This window comes from Benincasa hispida, chromosome 9, assembly GCF_009727055.1.
Source record: "Benincasa hispida cultivar B227 chromosome 9, ASM972705v1, whole genome shotgun sequence".
Classification (NCBI taxonomy): domain Eukaryota; kingdom Viridiplantae; phylum Streptophyta; class Magnoliopsida; order Cucurbitales; family Cucurbitaceae; genus Benincasa; species Benincasa hispida.
Genome location: NC_052357.1, coordinates 32893310 through 32900084, shown reverse-complemented (window position 1 = coordinate 32900084; position 6775 = coordinate 32893310). Strand labels below are relative to the sequence as shown.

Below are 6775 nucleotides of genomic sequence, written 5' to 3'. Positions count from 1 at the left end.
TTGGCATCCTTAATATCAACATCTTATTGCCAATTGGTTTTGAGATGAAACTTCATATATCAAACATGGTATTAGAGCCCATAAAGTCGAAACGGGTGATGTCGGTCCAATAAGAAGAAATTGTGATCCATTGGTGAACCCAAAAGAAGGCACCATCTTGAGGGACATGTTGAGAATCTCACATTGGAAAAATCAAGGGGACTCACACTCTTTATAAAATAGATGGTCAATTGGTTTTGAGATTGAACCCCATATATCAAACACGGAGAACAATAACACAAGATTTTAATTAAGTCTTAAACTTTAATTTTACTCAATTAACTAGCTTTGCTTCCAACTCCCGTACATCTTTTGATCAAACAAACTAAAAGCAAGAGTTGCAAGCTAATTAAGATAGTAACTTTAAAGGTCAAGCTGATAGGGGAAGCCAGTGGATTGGAGCCAATCAGCACCACCAATGAATTGTCCAGCAGTAAAGGCCTTAGCTTGAGCTTTATTAATAATAAGAGACCATGGCACTCTACAACAAGTGTTGGCTCCAGCTCCATTATTATCATATTCTGCAAAGTAGGGTGTCTTTATTTCCCATTGGTTATTTCCGTTTGCATTACCACAACCCTAGCATATTCCTCCCATGGTCTCCCAAGGAAGCTTGGGAATTCTTTTATCACCGGCTGTAAGTCCGACGTCGCTTTTATCGTACACTTTTGGATCACGATTCCCGTGTTTTGATTCTTGTCGGTTCTTGATTGTGCCGTGACCATGTTCTTTTGATTAGGGCCTGGTTTGCGAGGGGTGAGGTCGGAGTTTTGGATTACGACTGCAGCATTACCGAATATAAAGTCGACTGTGCCTGCAACGACACAGTTTACGAAGAATTGACGGTTCGAATGGACGTAGAGGGTGTCTTGGTAAGCAAGCACGCCACAACGGTAAAAGGCCGAGTGATCTGAGCCAACACGGAGAGCTACAGCTTGGCCGTTGGCTGATCCGGCTGTGTTTTGAAAGGTTATGTCTCGAGCTAAAAATCTATCTCCCACAGCAGCTGCCAAGAAAAAACACATTGTTATTGTTTTTGGCTCGTCATGTTTTGTAATCTTAAAGTGTCTTTGCACAACATTGTTATTAGAAAAGTGGATGTTTTTAATATAATAATGATAAATGCTTCGACCAAATAAATGTTTGAAGTAATTTTGAAACGGTTAAAATTTTTTTTAGTTTTTCATATTCATAATTATCATTCTCAAATATATTTTTAATTATTTAAAATCAATTTAAATTTTTTTTACCATTTTAAACGATTTTATCAAAATCTAATTTGAATAATGTTAAAAAAAAAACTCGTTTGGAATTGATTTTGAGAATATGAAAGAAATGATTTTAACCATTTCAAATTACTTTAAAAAACATATAGAAAATGTTATATGTTTGAAAGTGATTTCAAGAAGAAAAATACTTAGGTACATTTGGAATAGCAGTGTATTCCATCAAAATTAATCCATTATAATTTAACATGTGGTAAATCTGCTTATTTCTTTTTTAAATATATTAACGTTTTTATTATATGAATGATGAGAGTGAGATGTATTAAGACGAGGGCATAATTATTCAAAATCGATTAATGTTAAACTTTAAATGCTATTATTCGGCCATTAAAATTGATTTCAAATAATTGGTGACCGTTCTAGAGAAAAATGGTTTCAACATTTCAAAAATTATTTCCAAACTTTGTTTTTAAAAAAAAAAAAAAAAAATTAAAGTGTTTCTTTACCCATTTTCACTTTCCAAGGGCAATGGGCCAAACAATGGAAATAAAAATAAATTACATTAACAATATTTTTGTTGACTTGTTAGAATTACCTCTTTAGAGTCTATAGTTGCTTCAAGAAGGTCCAAATATAAATGCATTATTTGACCTTTTGAGTAATAGTCTTGGACCATGTTTATGAAAATAAAACATTTTTATGTAGAAGACATAAAACAGATCTTAGACATTCTTAAAATGGAAAAGAATTTAGCATAATTTGAAGTTGATTGGAGTTTTAAAAACTTCATTAAAAACCTCCTCATGTAGAAATTTTTATAGATAGAAGAAAAAATATTAAAAAATCATTTTGTTTATAAAAAAAAAAAAATGACGGTCATACCGGGAAATTTTCATTAGGTACCATTCCGGTAGTGCAACCAAAGCTGCATCTAAGTTTGTTTGTTTTTTTTTTCAAATGGAGTTTAAAATCAAAATAAATAAAAAAGAGTTGTGGTTTAGTTGCGTTACCGACTGTGGCGGGATTGAAGGTTGAGCTGCCACCCCCATAACTTCTACTACCTGTGATAAGGGTGTTGGATCTTCCATCTCCCCAGAACATAATATTCGTTTTACTACTTGGCACATCAACATTTTCCCTGTAAACTCCCGCCTTTATTCTTATTATATATCTTTTGCTACTCTTACTCGGCGCCGCCGCCACCGCCTCCGACTATTTTATAATTTCCATTTCCATCTGCCGCCACCACCACGTCCGCCGCAGCTTCCATCGATGACTCCATAAGCCTCTGGTCACCGGTTGCCATCCATTCTGGCCACTTTATTTCATCTTCTAAACCCTTCCTTCCTCTATTATTCTCACCTTCCTCCTATTATTTTCACAAAATTTCAATTTGGTCCCTTAGTTACTGCTCCAAATGTTTCAATTTTTGTTGTGTGGTTTGTGTTTTGGGTTAATTTAGTCCTTATTGTCTCAATGTTTCCTTCCCTATAGTTTTGCCTAAACTTGAATACATTAAGATAGATCGTATCGTCGATAAGAGTCTATTTGCAATTCTTTAAAAATGTTACCATATACTTAATTATTAATCTTAAAAGTTTTATTCATTACAATTATCTCATCAATGATGGTACATTTCGGATATCCCATGATGGACTTAAATAATGTAATTGATATAATAATAATTTTGATGTATTGGCATTATTAAGTATAGTATGTAAAAATGAGTTTAGCTTGATATATAATTGATATGCAGTCGCTCGTTTGAGATTTGAGGTTCAATCCTCCCTTCATATTTATATTCAAAAATATTTAAAAAAAGAAAAAAATCTCCAATCATACGTCTCATTCACTGTCATACAATCAAAATCAAAACTAATGTAAAAGGCAGAAATGTCCAATAATTGGATTCAGAAACGTGTTACAATTGTTACCTACAAAGCCGTATCTAGAACCAAGATAGGAATCAAAATACATCAAATTACTAAACATTTTCGCTTTCATATTTCTAGAAAAATAGAACGCTAGTATCGTTTTCGCAGAATGCATTTCTAATATGTTTTATCCTAAGTTCTCAATATGTATCATTATAGTCTTCAAATTTTTAAGAATATATTACTATTGATCCAAATATATGAAAAATTGGTACGGAAAAAAATTCGTAAACATAACTACATATGGTCAAGACATATTTCTTTAAGAGAATTTTTTACAAATAAGATAAATGTCAAACTATTTATAAAAATAGCAAAAAAATACTCATAGACTTCTATGTCTATTAGTGATAGACTTCTATCAATTTCAATCATTGATAGATAATGATTGACTTCTATCAACCTTTATAAGAGAAGATTAAAATTTTACTGTTTTGCATAAATAGTTTACTTTATTTTTCTATTTTTTAAAATCTCGTTCTTTAACTAGTTAAATATGCTCAAGTTGGATAACATACCAACTAGTTCTATCACCAATTATAATTTCACTAAAATAAAATTGTTTTATCCATTAAAATAATTAACATAGTTTATTACTTAGACAACAGTTAGTATTATTATGAACTATTTAAAATTTGTGATATTTAATATTCTATTATAACAATTTAATTAATATTAATAGATAAAACTACGTTAAAGTGATAAATGAAAAAACTTTGTAATATTTTATTATATAAAAATCTCGCCAACCAAAAAATATTTGTTTAATTTTTGTTAGAGAAAAACGTTATTAATTTTTTAATTGAAAATTTTGAATTTGTCAAACACATAAAATTCAAAGTTCAATGATGCATTGAGAAAAAAACATTAAAAGTTAGTTTAAAAATTTATTAAGCACTTTAAAAACTCTATAAATACAAACTTCTAATAGAAGGTAAAATTATGAAAACAAACAATAATGGTTGTAAGTAAATTAATAAATAGTTGTGAAATTACTGTACGACATAGTTGAAAGTGGTAGTTGCAATAATAAGTTGAAACATTCAATTGTTAAAGGTAGACTCGAAGCTTACATAATAGTTATTAAAGTTAGACCGGAAAACAATTGTATAAGTTTGAAACTTCAATTTTAACATTTGGCGGATAAAATTTTACAATTATTATAAATTTGAGAGTCAGATTCTAACACTCATATAAGTTTAAGAGTTCAATTTTAATTATTAACCATATCTTAGGAGTGGTTTTTACTATTTTCCAAAATTTAAAAGATTAAAAGATTAGTACCTGGTTGTTACTGTCGGAAAATAGTACAATTTTGGGTTCGTCACTATGCGAGGATGAAGAAGTTAATTTATAAGGGAAATCGGAGACCATCAAACCTTTCTGATCTGTTAAAGCAGTGTCCGTCAATTTTTTAACCAAAGCCAATGCATTACTACACAATTTTGTCACATGAATATGTGTGCTTTCAATAAGCCTCAACACCTTTTTCTCTGTTTTGCCATTCGAAAATCCGTAGAAACAAGTCTCGTGAAAAAAATATATTAATAAGGTGCAAAATATATTATTATGTTAAAAAAAAAAAAAAACCCAACAAAAATTAAGCAGACACACTGTTTAGGATTTGTTTGAATGAGCTTTGGAATTGTTTATAAACTTTATTTTTTCATTTAAAAAATCAATAAAAATAACCCCTTATTGGTAATTATTTAGGTAAAAAAGAAGTATGTGTTTTGATGTTTCTTTGTGATGAGAGTGTGTTACCTAGGTTCCGATTGATAAATATTTAGGTCATGTTTAGTAATCATTTGTGTTTCAAAAATTTAGCTTATATATACTACTTTTATCTTTAAATTTTTTGTTTTGTTATTTGCTCTTATCTTTCTTTTTCAAAGTTTTTAAAAACTTGTTTTTGTGTTTTGTAATTTTGCTAGGAATTAAACTCTTTTTCTTAATAAAAATGAAAACATGTTAAGAAATTGAGAAGAAATATGTTTAACATTAAAAACCCCAAATTTATTAAATGGGGTAAAGATTTCGTTTTTTTTTTCAAAAAAAAATTAAGACTATTTACTATTCACTTCTTACAATGATTTCTTAGCCAAATTCCAAGAACAAACGCAATTTTTTAAAAGCAATTTTTAAATTAAGACTATTTACTATTCATTTCTTACAATTTTTTAAAACCATAGTAAGAAAGTAGGAAGAAAAACATGAATAATTTTGAAAAACTGAAAACTAAAAACGAATGCCCCGTTTGGTAACCATTTTTTTTTTCGATTTTTGGTTTTTGAAAATTAAGTCTTTTCCTTCCAATTTTTTTACAATAATTTTTATTTTTCTTAATTATAATGATTGAATTCCTAACCAAATTTCAAAAAAAAAAAAAATCAAAGCTACGTTTTAGCAAGGATACCTGATTATAATGATCCATAGCATGTCAAACACAGTCATCCCAAAAAATACAAACAATTATAAAGATACCTGATTAGTAATGGCAGAACTTAGAAAGGTTTTGAGGTCATCAGCATACAAGGTAAGAGATTTCTTGTTGGGATACTCACGGAAATCCTCTATAGCCTTGTAAAGCTCATAAATGGTCCTTTTGGTGGTTTCAACACAATCATGAAGAGCAATCTTGTCTCGTTTACTGACATCATTGTCGAGTTCTTAACGTTCGATCTCTACATTAATCCAATCCTCAACCCTCGACTTCTAGCAAAACAACAATATTTCTCTAATATAAAAGGTCTAATATTTCTCTAATATAATAAGTTTTAAAAACAAACATATTAATATAAAAGGTCCTAGTTTTGAGGGGATAAAAAAGGAGAGTTTTGAGTATGTAAAAAATGGGATTTTAATAACCCATGGTTTTCTTTATGGGCTTAACAAACATGGGTAATAAATACCCACCCAACTCAACTTAACTCATACGCATTTATCAAACACCCCCAGAGTGACATCGAAAGTTTGTTGATATTTTTATGGTTATGCTTAGCTACATCAATAGCAACACCCAACAACACTTCAACAATATCTTTCAAACTCAACAAATTGGATGTTCCGACGATGGAGGATATTGTTGAATGACATAGTCGAGGATAACGAGTAATGGCACATGAGGTTTCTATGACACTCAAATTATTATTCATGACACTATTCCCATTGGAATTGGCTATAATAACAAGAGCATTTGTGAGTAGTAAAGTAGAAAAGAGAGCTAATGAAAATTTAGTGTTTTCCATAGCTTGGAAATGAGAAGAGTTGTGAAGAAAGGCACAGAGGGTTGGTGGGTTATATAGAGAGATGGGAAGTACCTTTGGTAGCTTATCACTCACTATAATTCTAATATTTGTTTTTTAAAAAATATATATATATCCATGACGTCCACGTGGAGTGTTGTGTTCCATCCAACAATTATCTTCTACTCATAGTGTTCTTTTTTTTTTTTTTGACACTTAGCAATAATATATAAATACTAGTTTATTACTACAAGTAGAATGTACATTGAAAGATCTAATTATGGATATTTTCTCTTATAATAAATAATTAAAATAATGTTACAAAACCACA

General features: G+C 29.9%; 1 pseudogene; it reads right to left on the bottom strand.

The window, feature by feature from the left end:
* Window positions 1-402: 402 nt before the first annotated feature.
* Window positions 403-6447, bottom strand: LOC120087011 (annotated as a pseudogene).
* Between the last annotated feature and the right edge of the window lie 328 nt (window positions 6448-6775).